Genomic DNA, 17,387 nt, shown 5'->3' with positions numbered 1-17,387 from the left:
ATAATAAACGCTGAATCGTTCGCTATAAAGTATTAAATTGGTATTCAATAAAATTAGGTATGCGTAACCGAAATTATTGATATCATACAAAAATTTATTACATCACTGTGAAATTTACCGTTTATTCTTAAGGTATAAATATCTTTAATCAATCAAACCAAAATATTTCAAAAATTCGTCAGGAGTAAAACTAGGTTATGGAACCGAAATTACTTTACGGAAAAGAGGGGCGTATATTTTTGATAATATTTGATTGATTAAAGTGGGATAAAAGAGCAAAAAGATTTTTAATTTTAAATTTTTACCATGTTTTTAAAATTAATATATAAATATTAAATTAATATTATAAACTTTTTAAAATCAATATATTTAAGTTTGTAAATATTTGAAATTAATATTTTTAATATAAGTTTTTATGTATAAAAAAAATATAATATAAATTTGGTATGAATTTTTAATTTTTAATTTTATGCATTTTAAATATAAGTTTGGTGTGAATTTAAAAACAAAATTTTTTTACTTTATTTCACTAAGTTAAAAATATGATTTTTAAAATTCGTCGTGAGTTGAAAACTAGGTCATTGAACCGAAATTGCTCTACCCAAGGGAGGGACGAGAACTTTTATTATCATTATTTTTAATCTTATTGAATTAAAGTATGCCAAAAACATTTAAAAAACCCGAAAATCTTTGCTTTTAAAACCGCGCTTAAAAATAACAAGTTTTAAAAATTTGTTGAGGGACGGACTAGGACAATGATCCGAAACGCCCTCACTCCTAAAAAGACAAATTTTTTTTAATTTATTAATCTATATTTTAAAAGTATAAGGTTTTTATATATAAAAAAAAAAATTCAAACCCCCATGCGATCGCATGGGGTTTGGCCAGTAAAACCATGCGATCGCATGGTGTCAAAAAACTGGTCAGGTTACAAGTTCATCGAGCTGCTGCTTCTGTCTCACTTCACACACACAAACACATACGAACATACACCCAAAACCTCTCAATTTTCATCAATTTTTCACCAAAATCAACCAAATTTCTTGCTATAATCCGCTCTAGTCATGAATTTGATAAGAAGTTTATCAAGAAGGGTAACAATTACACCCCTAAACCTCTTTAAATTTGATTTTTTGTGTTCTTGAGCTATAATATTCCTAATTTGATTTTGTCAATTTCTAGTGTAATTAGAGTTAAATTGTTAGTATATTATGCATGTATAACCTAGATTAATGCTATTTAACATGATTTGAAGCTAAAAACTTCAAAATTTTTAGAAATCTAGGGTTTGTGTTCTTGAGCAATTTGGGGCTTTTTGATATAAATAGGTTATGGGCGATTTTTTTCATGAATTATTGCTAAATTAAGTAGTGTAACATGTTTAGGTAGCTAAATGATCCAAACTTTGATCCTAAACATGATTTTTGAGAATTAAAGTGGACTTTTTAGGTATAACATTCATGAACTTGATTAAATTGATGTAAATGCCATTTGAAACTTGTTTAATTGCTAGTAATGGTTATTTTAACATGTTATTTGAGTTGAATGCTTATGAACTTTGTAACCATTTTCATATATGCTTATTTAAAAAAGTGTAGAATTGTTAAAATTGTGAAAATGTGTATAAGTTTAATTTTGATTAAACATGTTATTGTAATTGTGTTAATTTGTTATTTTACTAACACTAATGCATATTTGGATGCACAAATTTGTGTTTAATGTGTTTTGCAGAGATTTACTAATACTGATGGTGCATCATCATCATCTAGACAACCTGCTCCCGAACCTGAACCAGAAATGCAATATGAACCGGAGCAACAACAGGAACAACAACAACAATCTGATCAACACGTACCTTATTATGATCCGCATCAAGAATATATTGATGCCTACGTAGTATTTTCGATGCATCCAATAGTACAACACCCAACGATTCATGAAGAACAGTTGCATCCCAATTTGAGATTTGATCGAAGCTGGAAAGATTACCCAACATATCAAAGTAACAAATTCAAACTGGTACCGAAAACTGTAGAAGTGCCAAGGGTAATCGATTGGGAGCCTTTGAAAAAGGTTCAACTAGTTAACTCAGTTAGACAGCATTTGATCCAAAGGTATGGCAGCTCTTCTTTTCCCGATTGGGAACGTTTATTCACCATTCGTAGGCCTGTATATAAGGAATGGTGCGTTGAGCTTATGAGTACTATTTCACTTAATGCGGATGTAGATAGGATAGATGATAGAAGTTTTCTTAGATTTATACTTGGCCGTAGGATGTACAGGATGTCCATGCTGGACATGGTCAGGGCTTTACAGATATATACGCCCGCTGAATTACTATTACCCGATTGTACAAATTTGATTTATCATGGTGAAAGGGTAGATAGGAATTTTGATGCTAACGCCGTCTGGAGGTGTATGTCAGATTTTAATGTTTTTGGACGGGCAAGAACACATACCTACTTACATATTAACAAAGCCGAACTTCGTATAATTCATAGATTTCTGGCTAACTCGATTACACAGAGAGGTCACAACAAGGAGAAAATGACCTTACATGATTTATTTTACCTAAAGTGTATTCGAGACCCAAGAGGCTTTATTAATATCCCTTACTGTGTTGGTTTTTATTTGTCTAAGATGGTGGAAGGAATATAGGAAGGGGGAGTAATAGGATGAGGTATTTTTGTTACTCTCATTGGAGAGTATTTGAGTGTAGATAGGGATCAAGGAGGTCCACTTATGGTATGTAGGGAACAAGTTGAGCCTTTAGGATTGAGGGTCTATCAGGGTGCTAAGGTATTAAAGAGCAGACGCAATCAGGCAGTACCCTATGATGGCAATCATCCACAGGTAGAGAGAGGTTCAGATGAGGAAATGAAGGAAGCGGATGACATTAGGGATGTCATTAGGGAGGCTATGACTGACGTCTACCAGCGTGTAGATGAGGTAGAAATGACAAACGAGGAGAGACATAGACGGTACGAGCAGTGGCAAGCCCGGAATGAGTACGAGCATTCTAGGCAACGACAGCATGATAGATGGGACTATCATCAGCGTCAGATCATGAGTCGGCTATCACCTCAGGATCACTACATACCGACCCGACCCGCTTACTATCCTCCACACCAGCCCGAGATGAGACCACCATTTACTCTCTACGACCCTAACCAGGCCTACCAGTACACCTATCACCGACCATGGAACTCGATCGACGACATGAACTGGAACCCCTATCCAGATTGATATAGTTCCCGTTGGTGATTTCTATGATTTTTTTTATTATTATTTCTATTTATTTATGTTTAAACCTATGATATTGTGATACTTTTATTGTAATGTTTAATATATTTATTATGTTGTACTAATATTTCATATTTGATTTGAAAGTGGGATGTTAAGTCCCATTTCAAATTACCATGCATGTTTATATTTGTATGTATGTATATTGTCAATTGTATACAACAGGGTAAAACATCGCATTTTCAAAGACTGGCATTAAGTTCAGCAAAAGCTACTAATTTTGACGACAAAATGAAAAACAAATGTGATGTAACAACAAGACGGAATGAACAAATGATGTGCACCATTTATCATTCAGCAAACAAACGCCAATATGTTTGGAACCTTTGGTAAACTTTAATCATTTTTCTATGCTAATTACCCTCAATAATTTAAATTGTTACTGATTTCTTGCAAATGAGGGCATTTCAAGACCTTAAGTGTGGGAAGGGGTTAAATTATTTCGGATTTTTAAAATTTTAATTTGAACACTTGGTTACCATTAAAAATACTAGTAACGCAGTAGTTGTATTAGAATCTAGTGCTCTCTGATAATAAAGAACAGCCCTAGTCTTATATACTGACTACCTAATTCTAGTAAAATTTTTCAAAATTTTCAAATAAATGAATTCAAAATCATGTTTATACATATTTATGAACGGTAAAACTAGGTGTTAACACCGAAATTATTGTTACCTCGGAAAGGACATAAATTGAGAAACAACCCAAAATGTTAGAATTCATTTAAAATGGAATAGAGGACAATAAAAAGGCAAAGAAAGGAAAATAAAAGCCAAGTGTGGGAAAAATTTACCAAGTTATTTAAAACATATATCACATATTTTTGTACAAATAACTGAAGATACTTTTGTTTTGGACAATTTTATCAGTTTTACCCAATTTCTTATAATATATTTGAAAGAAAAGATGGATCTACACGATGAATCAATTCCATCATTAAAAGGAAGTAAAGTCTTCCGAAAAAGACACGCGCTTCTTGATTTAGGTTAGGAAGTTGTCGTCCAGACCAGTTGTAGAGTCTACGAAAAACCTTGAAAAGTTTTCTCGAAAATCAGCTGGAAATCCACGGACCTTAGCATCAAACAGGGTCGCCAAGTGGTCAGACTTATCCTAACCATGAGAGGATCTATCTCGTAAAATGGGGAGGGCGCCGTGCAAATTAGCTTGATAAGACTAATGAATCAGATCCCCAGAAAGGATAATCTCCTTAAAGATCAAAAAATCAGCTTTTAAGACTGATATTACTCAATACTTGAGATTGATTTTTAAAGATTGAGAATTACAAACTCATGGAATTCGATGATATCTAAACTTGAGCTTGAACGAGAAAATATTTTGATCAAATTACAAACCGATTTGTTTTCTGAAAACCCTATTTTCAATGCGTTCATTACCATTAAACGTAAAATCCTAAGAATTCACCTGGAATTCATTAGGTCACCTGAACCAAATCGGGTGTCAACCGTAAAACGGTGGTTGCATAGCATGGTCAAAGACAGGACCTTGTGCCAGACCGAAAAACTATAGGGTGATCTTTACTATTGCTCCTACAAAGGATAGTAATTGCATCCGACACGTTAAAGACCATAATTAAAAGCATGTCATGGGACATTGCCTTAACAGTTACTTGTTCAACACTTTCCTTTACAACTGGACGGTAGTTTACCGAAATGTAATATACGGGACAAGTATACTGGACGTGTTGCTTTCCTAATACAAGATTAGCAAGTGGGTGACACAAAACCATAAGTTTTGAGCTAAAATTTTCAAATTTGAAACCCACCAAACCCACAAAAACATTTTGCAAACACCGGTGAAGGGTTATTCCGGAAAACTTATCTAGGGTAAAAGCTAGATTTTCAAAAGATCAAATGTTTTCATAAAGATCCAATTTCCTTAAGGATCTAAATTTTCATAGTCATGTGGGACTGTAAACCACAACGTTACTATCATTGTTCATACCGCCGTATAGAAATCACTGATGTACAAAGTGTGAAGAATAAAGAAGTGATTCTAGTATTTTTATTTCAAGACTATATTGCTTGAGGACAAGCAAAGCTCAAGTGTGGGAATATTTGATAATGCTAAAAATGAACATATATTTCATAGCATTATCCCTCAAGAAAGACAAGCTTTTAGTTGCAATTGTTCTATTTACAAGTGATATTCGTTTAAATAATAAAAGGTGAAGACAAAAGACAGATTCGATGAATTGAAGACGCAAACGACCAAAAATCTCAAAAGTACAAAGTACAATCAAAGTGGTTCAAATTATTGATGAGAAACGTCTCAAAATTACAAGAGTACAAGATGCGAAACGCAAAATACAAGATATTAAATTGTACGCAAGGACGTTCGAAAATCCGGAACCGGGACCAGAGTCAACTCTCAACGCTCGACGCAACGGACTAAAAATTACAAGTCAACTATGCACATGAATATAATATAATATATAATTAATTCTTAAAATTATATATATATTATATTATATTTATAAAATCGTCGGCAAGAAGCAAACAAACTCATGTGAGCTGAAAAAAGAGGCCATGCGATCGCATGGCCTGGAGGCCTAAATCCCATGCGATCGCATGGTGAACAGTATCTAGCCACATCCCTATAAAAAGCAGTTTGGTGATCGAACAAATACAACATCTTTTTCTCTTCTCATCTCTCAAACGTATATATATATATATATATATATATATATATATATATATATATATATATATATATATATATATATATATATATATATTATAATTTTAATTTTAATTTTAATTTTAATTTTAATAATAAGGGTATGTTAGCGAATGTTGTAAGGGTATAAGTCGAAATTCTGTCCGTGTAACGCTACGCTATTATTAATCATTGTAAGTTATGTTCAACCTTTTTAAATTAATGTCTCGTAGCTAAGTTATTATTATGCTTATTTAAGCCGAAGTAATCATGATGTTGGGCTAAAATATTAAAATTGGGTAATTAGGCTTTGTACCATAATTGGGGTTTGGACAAAATAACGACACTTGTGGAAATTAGACTATGGGCTATTAATGGGCTTTATATTTATTTAATTAAATGATAGTTTGTTAATTTAATATAAAGATTTACAATTGGACGTACCTATAAATAACCATATACACTCGATCCGACACGATGGGCAGGATATTTATAAGTACAAATAATCGTTCATTTAACCGGACGCATGAATGGATTAATAGTTAATGGATTTATTAAAACAGGGGTGAATTATGTACAAGGACACTTGGCGTAATTGTTAACAAATTATTAAAACCTTGGGTTACACGCAGTCGATATCCTGGTGTAATTATTAAACAAAGTATTAAGACCTTGTTACAGTTTAAGTCCCCAATTAGTTGGAATATTTGACTTCGGATATAAGGATAATTTGACGAGGACACTCGCACTTTATATTTATGACTGATGGACTGTTATGGACAAAAACCAGACAGACATATTGAATAATCCAGGACAAAGGAAAATTAACCCATGGTAATAAACTAAAATCAACACATCAAACATCATGATTACGGAAGTTTAAATAAGCATAATTCCTTTATTTCATATTTAATTGCACTTTTAATTATTGCACTATTATTTACTGTTATTTCACTTTTATTTATTGTCATTTTATTTATCGCACTTTTATTTATCGAAATTTCATTATCGTTATTTACTTTACGCTTTAAATTAAGTTATATTTATTTTTAATATTTTACATTAGGTTTTAACTGCGACTAAAGTTTTAAAATCGACAAACCGGTCATTAAACGGTAAAAACCCCCTTTTATAATAATAATACTACTTATATTTATATATATATATATATATATATATATATATATATATATATATATATATATATATATATATATTTATTTACAAATATAGTTTTAAAAATATAGCGTTAAACTTGGCTAAGATCCCTGTGGAACGAACCGGACTTACTAAAACCTACACTACTGTACGATTAGGTACACTGCCTATAAGTGTTGTAGCAAGGTTTAGGTATATCCATTCTATAAATAAATAAATATCTTGTGTAAAATTGTATCGTATTTAATAGTATTTCCTTGTAAAATTTAATACTATTTCATATACCCCTCGCATAACATCAATATGCAAGATTGGAAGTAAGCTAGCAAACTTGGAAGTGTTGTTGGTGTGTTCTTGAGTAGTTGTTTTATAACTTAGAATAAAGTAAGAACACTTGAGAGAGAGTAGTTTGATTCAAGAAAATTGTAAAATGAAAGTGTTTGTGGTACCTCTACTTTACGTGAATTTGGAGGTGTCATATAGGCTCTATTAGTTTGTTATTTTGTGTGATATTTCATACTAGATGTTAAATGATGATTCCCACATGGTTAGGTGACTCACATGGGCTGATAAGAGCTGATCATCGGAGTGTATATACCAATAGTAAATACATTTAGAAGCTAGGTATTGTACGAGTACGAATACGGGTGCATACGAGTAGAATTGTTGATGAAAATGAATGAGGATGTAATTGTAAGCATTTTTGTTAAGTAGAAGTACTTTGATAAGTGTCTTGAAGTCTTTAAAAAGTGTATGAATACATATTAAAACACTACATGTAAATACATTTTAACTGAGTCGTTAAGTCATCGTTAGTCGTTACATGTAAATGTTGTTTTGAAACCTTTAGGTTAACGATCTTGTTAAATGTTGTTAACCCATTGTTTATTATATCTAAAGAGATGTTAAATTGTTATATTATCATGATATTATGATATATAATATATCTTAGTATGATATATATACAGTTAAATGTCGTTACAACGATAATCGTTACATATATGCCTCGTTTCGAAATCATTAAGTTAGTAGTCTTATTTTTACATATGTAGTTCATTGTTAATACACTTAATGATATAATTACTTATCATTTAACATAATTAACCAAGTGTATCAATATCTTAATATGATTCATATGTACTTAGTAAGACGTTGTTATAACGATAATCGTTATATATATCGTTTTCGAGTTTCTTAATTCAATATTCTCATTTTTATGTATATAACTCATTGTTAAAATACCTAATGAGATACTTACTTATCATAATATCATGTTAACTATATATATAACCATATATATGTCATCATATAGTTTTTACAAGTTTTAACGTTCGTGAATCACCGGTCAACTTGGGTGGTCAGTTGTCTATATGAAACCTATTTCAATTAATCAAGTCTTAACAAGTTTGATTGCTTAACATGTTGGAAACATTTAATCATGTAAATAACAATTTCATTTAATATATATAAACATGGAAAAGTTCGGGTCACTACATTATTGTTGATCTGTTTTGCGTTTTTGTATTCTCAGGTCGTTAAGAGGTATTTGCTTCCGCTGTGTTTGATGTTATGGTCTGGCCGAGGAGTCAGCATGTTTTAATAAAGACAATTATTACTTTCGCATTTAAACTTTTGCACATGTTTAATACTATTGGCTTGTGGTTACGATCACAATAGTGTTACTATTTTGAGTTTGTTGACTAATGTTTTGAGAGTCAACCTTTTAATAAAATTAAATGCGATTGTTTTGAAACGTCTCATATAGAGGGCGTAACTGTGAACTGTGGGACCTATGATTAACAGGGCGTCAGATGGGAATTTGGCGGGGTGTTACATAATGCTTCAAATATTGTACATATAGTCATGAGAGTGTTTTACCATAAGGTTGTATATAATGCTTCAAATATTGTACATATAGTCATGAATGTATTTTATTATAAGGTCATAATGCTTCATATATTATACAATTAACATGTAATATTATTTATTACTCCGTATTTAATATATATAAAAAACAAATAATAAACAATCACACATATTTTTTTTAATTGTAATTAAATTGTTTAATGACATCACCTAGATGTCCTCTAATTTTTTCTTTTGATTTTTTTTAACAAAAGAAATAACTTATTTATGATGTCATCAAATTAGAGATTTAATAGATACTATAGATATGTATAATTAATAATCTATGACTATAATAGATACACTAATCTATATCTATCTATATCTATATCTATATTCTATATTATCTATATTCTATCTATATCTATATTCTATATCTATATTATACATTAAAAGAAAAGCTAAATTGAGATACATTTAATCAATAACTTTGAATCTGGAACATTAGATCAAAAAAATGACATCCATTACGCTTGCTTAATAACCATTAGATTTAAATATAACCTTATAACTATTGTTAATCACATACTATACCAACAATACCCCTTTCAAATCACAGTCATCAATATAAACATACCTAGGGAAAACCACGAATGCAAAACCTCGTGACAATCGCTTCTTGGTCGACATCCATAATTGAAAGAGCAAATCGAGAACAGAGAGATTTGATGAAGCATTAGGGTTCGTAATTCAAGTAAGAATCAGACTTCAACATCTATCTGTTCCATTAGAATTCGAAAATTAGAGTTCACGAAGGATTAGGGTTCGCACATGTTGAATCGATTTCCTCATATCTTTATGAATCACAAAATTGAAAGCAGATAATTGACGAAGAATTAGGGTCAATTGATTACCCTAATATTGTTTGGAATTGGTGAATTAATTGACAAGAAACTCAATCTTAAATATTGTTATTTAAGATTAATATATTCGTATTTGTATAACTTCTGAATTATCTTAAACCCCAGGTTAAGACTTGAAACGTATTGTTAATGATCCCTGCAGTGAAGTTGAATCTGGTTCATCAGTTTTTTGGGTAATGGTTGCAGCATTAAAGGTATACTGATATTTTTTTATGTTCATAATATAATTTCCTTTAGGTAAACAGAGTCGATGTTTAGTTGGGGCAAGAACTCTATACTACCTTTATTCTACTTCCATCTTCTTCAAACATCTATCCCAAAAACGTGTATCAATCAAGGATAACGGGTTGATTTGTGCTGAACAATCCATTATTAAATCATCATTGCCTATTTCAGAATCAAAGGTTAGTATATCTCAGATTTTTCGTGTTTTTTGATTTAGGGTTCAAAATCAGTATCGAAGAACGTTACCGGGTAGGTTTTGTTGATCAATATTTGTTGTTTTAATCGTCATGTGAAGATCAAAGGTTAGTTGTTCTTATTTTTATTTTATTTTTAATGATTTACATGTTTTACTACTATGATGTCTACTGTATTGTGTAAAATTAGGTATTCTATGGCATCTCATCTTCGATTTAACAATGATACTTATGTCGTTGTTCGCATATCAAACATCAATTTTAACCAAATCTAGGGTTCCTACAAAAGTCGATATTATCAGTACATGTTCCATCAACGCATCGGAAATTAGAAGGTTAGATTTCCAGTTAAAAAATTCTGTCACTTTTTAATTGATTGGTTTTGTTTCTTAATTATAGTATGTAATTTGTTAATATTATGGTGTTTGTTTGGAGATCCATACGAATATCCTTTGTAGGGTTTTCAGTTCTACGATTATTGTAAACGCCTACTTATCATCATGCCTTATTTACGTTTCATTCTCCTCTATCAAAAGTATACTTGACTCTTTCGATTTGGTTGACATCAATATGAAGGTATATGAGAAGGTTGATCTCAGATTTTAAAAAATCCCCCTCAAATAGGGTTAGATTTGTAAATTTCTCAAGAGTAAAAACTGTAAAAATATTGTTTTATTAAAAAACTTAAACAAACTCCACTCACATTTTTAACAGGCCGTATCTTCCCGCTCGCCGCAACTAAAATTTCTACGCCATCACCCTTCAACTCGAAATAATTTTACGAACACAACGCAACTAACTATATGCGAGACGGACATTTTCTAAAAAATACTAAATATTTCGGGCTATCATTCATACATATATAAACACGTATAATAAACAGCCCAAACTAACTACTTCATATCGTTGGTTTCGTCCCCCTTTTTCACTCAATTTTCCGGGTGTTAAAAACACGCAGACCCATTACATGCACTAGGTACGAACGACGTGTATCCCTACACACCCGCAACAACGTGTTTTTAATTCTGTAAATACATAACGTTACGTTAAATATGAATATTCAACTCGGAGAACACCGCAGCATCGCGCGGGCCGATCTGGATCTAGTTATAATGATAATGATAATAAATATAAATAAAATATAAAAATTATAATTATAATATAAACAAGTAATATATGATATAATAGATATAATTATAATTATAATTATTATAATATAATAATAATTATAAATTATAAATCAAAATATAAGGCAAGTATAAATGAATAAATATATACTACATATGAATAATTTAAATAAATAAATATAAATATTAATTATTAAATTTAAAATAATATAATATTATAAGTAAATATAATATAATATAATAAATTTAAATTATAAATATAAAATTATAATAAAATATAAAAATAAGCTGCTCCAATAAAGTCACCGTATGAGCCATACCGTCTCTCTCTGAATCGAAAAAGAAAATTAAAGAAGATCCATTTACGCGTAACCTCTACACCATTTCGTCTTCCCCTTTCTTCCATGGCGAATAGCAATCTACCTCGACGAATTATCAAGGTACTACTTACCATATCACCTATCTATATCCATATATATCCATCTATCTATCATAATACACAATTTTGTATATATTCAATGATACCGCCATCAATTTTTTTATTATATCTAAAAAACCCTAACTATTATATATTCACGATTATTTCATTCAGGAGACACAGCGGTTACTCAGCGAACCAGGTAAACCTCACCTTCAACTCGATCTGTTATTTTACTTATTAATTATTCTGAGATTCGATTATGAAAATTTGAACGATTAAGAGAAACATTTTTATTTTTAAAAGTGTTCATAATTGCAATTGTAAATTAATTTTATTTTTGATTGTGATTAATTATTTTATTACCTAAACTATTTTGAAAACTATGTATAATGAATAAACACTTAAATAAGTAGGCGTGTGTTTACTTACTTTTAAAGCAAAATAAGAGAGTTCAAGATAAGTAGGTTTGTGCCTACTTATTGAGATTAATATTTTTATGATTTTGGTGTGTAGCTCCTGGTATAAGTGCGTCGCCATCGGAAGAGAATATGCGGTATTTTAATGTCATGATTCTTGGTCCATCACAGTCTCCTTATGAAGGTGATTTTAACTCACTAATAATAATGGTTTGTTTTGCTTTCAATAGTAGTATTTTGTGTAAGACTCTGTTTAGCTATTAAGTGTATATATTATGTTTCCTGAAGATCAGTGCAGTTGTCAAATACTATTTGACTTTGTGATATGAAACATTTTACTTAGCAGATAGAAATATGACGTTTCATTTATATCTACATAAGTTAAAGTGTAGCTTAAAGCTGTTTGAAAAGTTGTAACTTATATGAAGCTAGTTTCGGTAATGGAGGTTATTTAAGTTTCAAACATGGTATCTTACAAAACAAACTATGTATTTGTGACTGTTTATATGTATTTTTTGTTAAAAGTATCTTAAACTTATCTATTGTTTTTATAAAATATTGTTTCCTGTCATTCCAATCACAGTAAAATACTTACACGTTCGTTCACTTGTTACATTGTCTGGTTGTTCTATAGGAGGAGTCTTTAAACTGGAGTTATTTTTGCCTGAAGAATACCCAATGGCTGCCCCTAAGGTACGCGATTATATGTGTTAACAAGCATACATTTTTTAGGCCTATCGAAACATTCCATTTACAAGGTTTAACATTAGTACTGAGAGCTATTTAGTTGAATTATATGTGATTCTCGTTGACCTCTTGTCTATTGTGAAACTGCGTGCTAAATTTGGAAAGCTTTGTTGATGATTCTTTACTAGAAATAAACCGATCATGCTTAATTAGTGTTTTAGATATTTCATTTATTGTTTGTGGGGCATTTAACAATACTACTGAGCAAAGAAAATACCAAAGTACACATTTACTTTTGTGGTATTTTGTATGTGATAGTATGACACTGTACTCTTATAACCTATGCATTTCCATCTAGTTGTTATAAGTCACGTACTTTTATTTTTGGCTTTGTGGGACTGAACATGTATTTTTTACGTTATTAGTGCTTGTTTGTTTGACATTGATGTCTGCATGGTTGTGAGTATTTATTTCTGATAGGCTAACTTGCCTTACAGGTTCGGTTTCTTACAAAAATATACCATCCAAACATCGATAAGGTTCGTGTTTGCCATATCCAAATTATAAATTATTGTGTGAGAATATGAGTTTTGGATTGTTTCAAGTTCCCTTTTTCTTATATTTTAGCTTTATATGCAGCTTGGCCGGATATGTCTCGATATACTTAAAGACAAATGGAGCCCAGCTCTCCAGATTCGTACTGTACTTTTGAGGTAACAAAATGAGTTTCGATATCTGTTATAGGAATACCGAACTTTTTCCTATCGCCCTTATATTTTTCATATAAAATAAAATTTAGATACCTGTTCCAAAAAAAACGCGACGTATAAGACAAATATTTTTAAACAATCATATTTTCTGTTTCTTCATTTTCATTAAAGCTCGACTCCTTTATAGTCCTAGCTAAAATACTAATTCAGACGCTACTCGTCCACCACCAAAAAACTGATATTTACATTGTTGATCTGTTTGTGGTAGCATTCAAGCACTTTTGAGTGCTCCAAATCCAGATGATCCGTTATCTGAGAACGTAGCCAAACACTGGAAAACTAATGAAGCTGAAGCTGTTGAAACAGGTATGTTTATTGTTCAGTAGCCATGGTTTTGTTCATATCATTGATTGATTCTTTCTGTTGTGTAAAGATCGTCTCATACGTTGTCTATGAAACCTGCAGCAAAAGAATGGACCCATTTGTATGCCAGTGGCACTTAAGACAGGTTCGCGCACCACTGGTCACTATGTTGCCCCAAGAAATTTACTTGTATAATTTTGACATTGATGCTAAATTACGGTTAGGAAATTTCAGCAACTGGGAAAAAAAGTTATGTTCCCATTGCTGCTAGTTCCTGGATGATAATTGAACGTTGTTTACTCTTGTCTTTTGAGATAAGTTACTCTCATGTTGTATCTTTTATTTTTGAGATTTCTTGGAATTTTAATCGATACAATTGCACAAATTAACTTATTCTTGTCTTCTTGATGATGCTTTGGAAACGCTAAGTGGACCGTGCCTGGTTCACTCTGTTTAATGTTGAATAACTCAGGAACTACAGGGGACCTAATGGGTAGGTGGGTAAACGGTTAAAACAAGTTTGGGTCAAAACAGGTAATCTTTAGACCATCGAACTGTTCGCTGGTTTTACCATACAACTTTTTTGCCCGTTACATTAATAATTTAATAATCTAATCTATTATAAATCCAAATTTACATAAAGTATATCAGCCCAACAAGGGGTTGTGGTTTTTAGACTTTTCTTTGTCGTTTAAGATGATTTGTTGGGGTTCTATTGGCTTACTAGGCATGGAATTAGGTATGGAAACACTGTTCCTTCCTTACCTCTCTTTCCTTTTTCTCTGTATTTGTTGAACGTCACAACCAAAATTGACACAAAAACACACACCTCTTTCTCAACCGTTATCGCGTGCTACGGTAATTTCTCAATTCGTTCAGTGAATACAATGTCTCTTCTTCATTGTCATCGCCATCAGCTTCTTCCACGGTTAATTTTTTTTTTTTTTTTCCTTTCGTCGCCGGTAATCTAGGGTTTTTCCGTTAGGGTTTTGAATGGTGGTTTATTCCTTAAATCGTTACATGATGAAGGCTATGGAGAAGGTTACGGATTTAAGTCACTTGCGACGATTGATGTAATGGTTGGTATGTAACGGAAGACTGGGGGTTCTAGGGTTTTTTTATAGCCATGCTTAAGGTCAGTCATACAATTTTGATTTGTGGAACCGCTACTATTATATCTTCAGGTTCAAGTTTGATTGATTCTGTAACTCATATGCTTAATTTTGTGTGTTCTAAATGACGGTTCTTGAATGTTAATTTAGTGTTTTGATATTTGGGTGAAACATCTGCAATTTAAGGAAAAAAAGCCAATTTCTTGATTTTTATGTCTGTAATTTGAGTTTAGTTTTTTATTATCTTTATATTTGTAATAGTGGTTTCATTTTGTTTCACTGTTTGACATTTCTTCATGCTGCAGGTGCTCAAATATAGTATATGTTATTTTATTATTATTATTAGTAGTAGTATAAAAAATAGGAGTTTGTATGCATTAAGGTGCATTATTGTCGTATCAAACGAGCCAGCTGACACCTAAACGGAACTGTTGCTTCTAGTTTTGTGAACACACTGGCCACGGTACAAGTGATATTTTAATCACCGTTGACATTTTTTTTTTTTTTTTTTTTTGAAAAGCAAGCAAGATTTCATTCAAACAATGATAAAACGATAGTACATGAGAGGAGCTTGAAAGCTCGAACGATACAAAAACACACACCCGTATACCTACACGAGAGTTTGCAGAGGAGGCAAACTAATGGAACTAACTAATAAGATTACAAGCAATTTAAATACACACTCGGATCATTAAGCCACGACATCCACTCTAGCTTCCTACCACGCGATCTTCGGGAAATCCATTCGAAGGATTTTGTTTGTATTTCGTTCAACGCGACCAGAGGATTCCATCCTTTTCCACGAAAGACGACCTTGTTTCGATTTGACCAAATCAAGTATGAAGCGACCCATTTGACCGCTTGCCATATTTGCTTCCCACGTTTGTTTGCATTTCTCGGAGCATTGTCATCAACTATTTCATTAATGGTGAAATTTGACATGTTACCAAATCCCCACCATGAGAAAACACGATTCCAAATATCCATTACTTGATTGCAAAAGACGAAAACGTGCTCAACGGATTCTAAATCTTCATCACATATTGGACATCGAATACTATCAAGGTCTATGCCTCTACGATCTAGCTCAACTCTTACGGGCAATCTTCTTAGATTAGCTCGCCAAACGAAAAGTTCAAGTTTTTTAGGAACCAAATGATTACGAAGAGTTTCATGAGCAGGAAGGTTACCCGGGAAGGATTGTGCATCGATAATAGAGGCAAGACGTTTGACAGCAAATCTCCCATCATTTGCAAGTGACCATCTATATGTATCACGAGTGGTATTGAAATTAAAGCCTACAATTAAATTCGTTAGATCCACAAGTTCAGCCTCGGTTCTGCCCGTAGGCGTGCGTCCCCAATCCGCGAACAAAACAGCCCCATTTTCGCTCGAGAGGATTCTGTCAGCAACAAGGCTGCCTGGTGCAGTTTCAAGTCGGAAAAGCCTCGGAAAAACATGCTTCAACTTGCCTTTGCCAGTCCAGTTATCCTCCCAAAACTTTGTAGAAGAGCCGTCGCCCACCTGATGCACGAAAGAGCTTCTGAATGGAACGTCCAATGCTGTAATATCAAAACCTGTCAAAATAATGTTACGCCAAACACTTGGTTTTAGAGATTTAACGGCATTGATCTCTAAATCCAAGCCCCCATGAGAACCATAAATGCTTCGAATAATTTTACCCCAAAGTGACTCGGTTTCGGTATAAAACCTCCACCACCACTTCCCCAATAAGGCCATATTTTTATTTTTTAATAGGCCAAAATTTAAACCCCCATTTTCGTAAGACGACACGACGTTTACCCACTTTACCCAAGGTAATTTGGAATCTATATCCGACCCACCCCAAAAGAACACTCTTCTCACACTCTCTAGTATTTTCAACACACACGGAGGAGCACGAAAAAGCGAGAAATAATACAATGGGAGGCTATTCAATATCGATTTGATGAGGACACTTCTTCCACCGAAAGACAACGTTTTCATTTTCCAACTCGATAATCTAGCTTTTACTTTATCGATCACCGGGTTCCAATTTTTTAGCTTGTTCATTTTTTCACCGATAGGTAACCCGAGATATGTAAATGGGAAAGAACCGACTTTGCACCCCAATCTATTAGCAACATAGTTGATTTCATCTTCACTCACTCCAATACCATATAAGCAACTTTTATGGAAGTTGACTTTCAAACCCGACACCAATTCAAAGCACTTGAGAAGATTATGT

At 32.2% G+C, this 17,387-nt stretch overlaps 1 pseudogene; it reads left to right on the top strand.

Annotated features, from left to right (window-relative positions):
- The first annotated feature begins 11,855 nt into the window (after window positions 1-11,855).
- Window positions 11,856-14,258, top strand: LOC139897864 (ubiquitin-conjugating enzyme E2 36-like; annotated as a pseudogene).
- Window positions 14,259-17,387: the final 3,129 nt, after the last annotated feature.

Source organism: Rutidosis leptorrhynchoides, chromosome 3 (assembly GCF_046630445.1).
Source record: "Rutidosis leptorrhynchoides isolate AG116_Rl617_1_P2 chromosome 3, CSIRO_AGI_Rlap_v1, whole genome shotgun sequence".
NCBI classification, from domain to species: Eukaryota; Viridiplantae; Streptophyta; class Magnoliopsida; order Asterales; family Asteraceae; genus Rutidosis; species Rutidosis leptorrhynchoides.
This window is presented reverse-complemented; position numbering and strand designations above follow the sequence as displayed.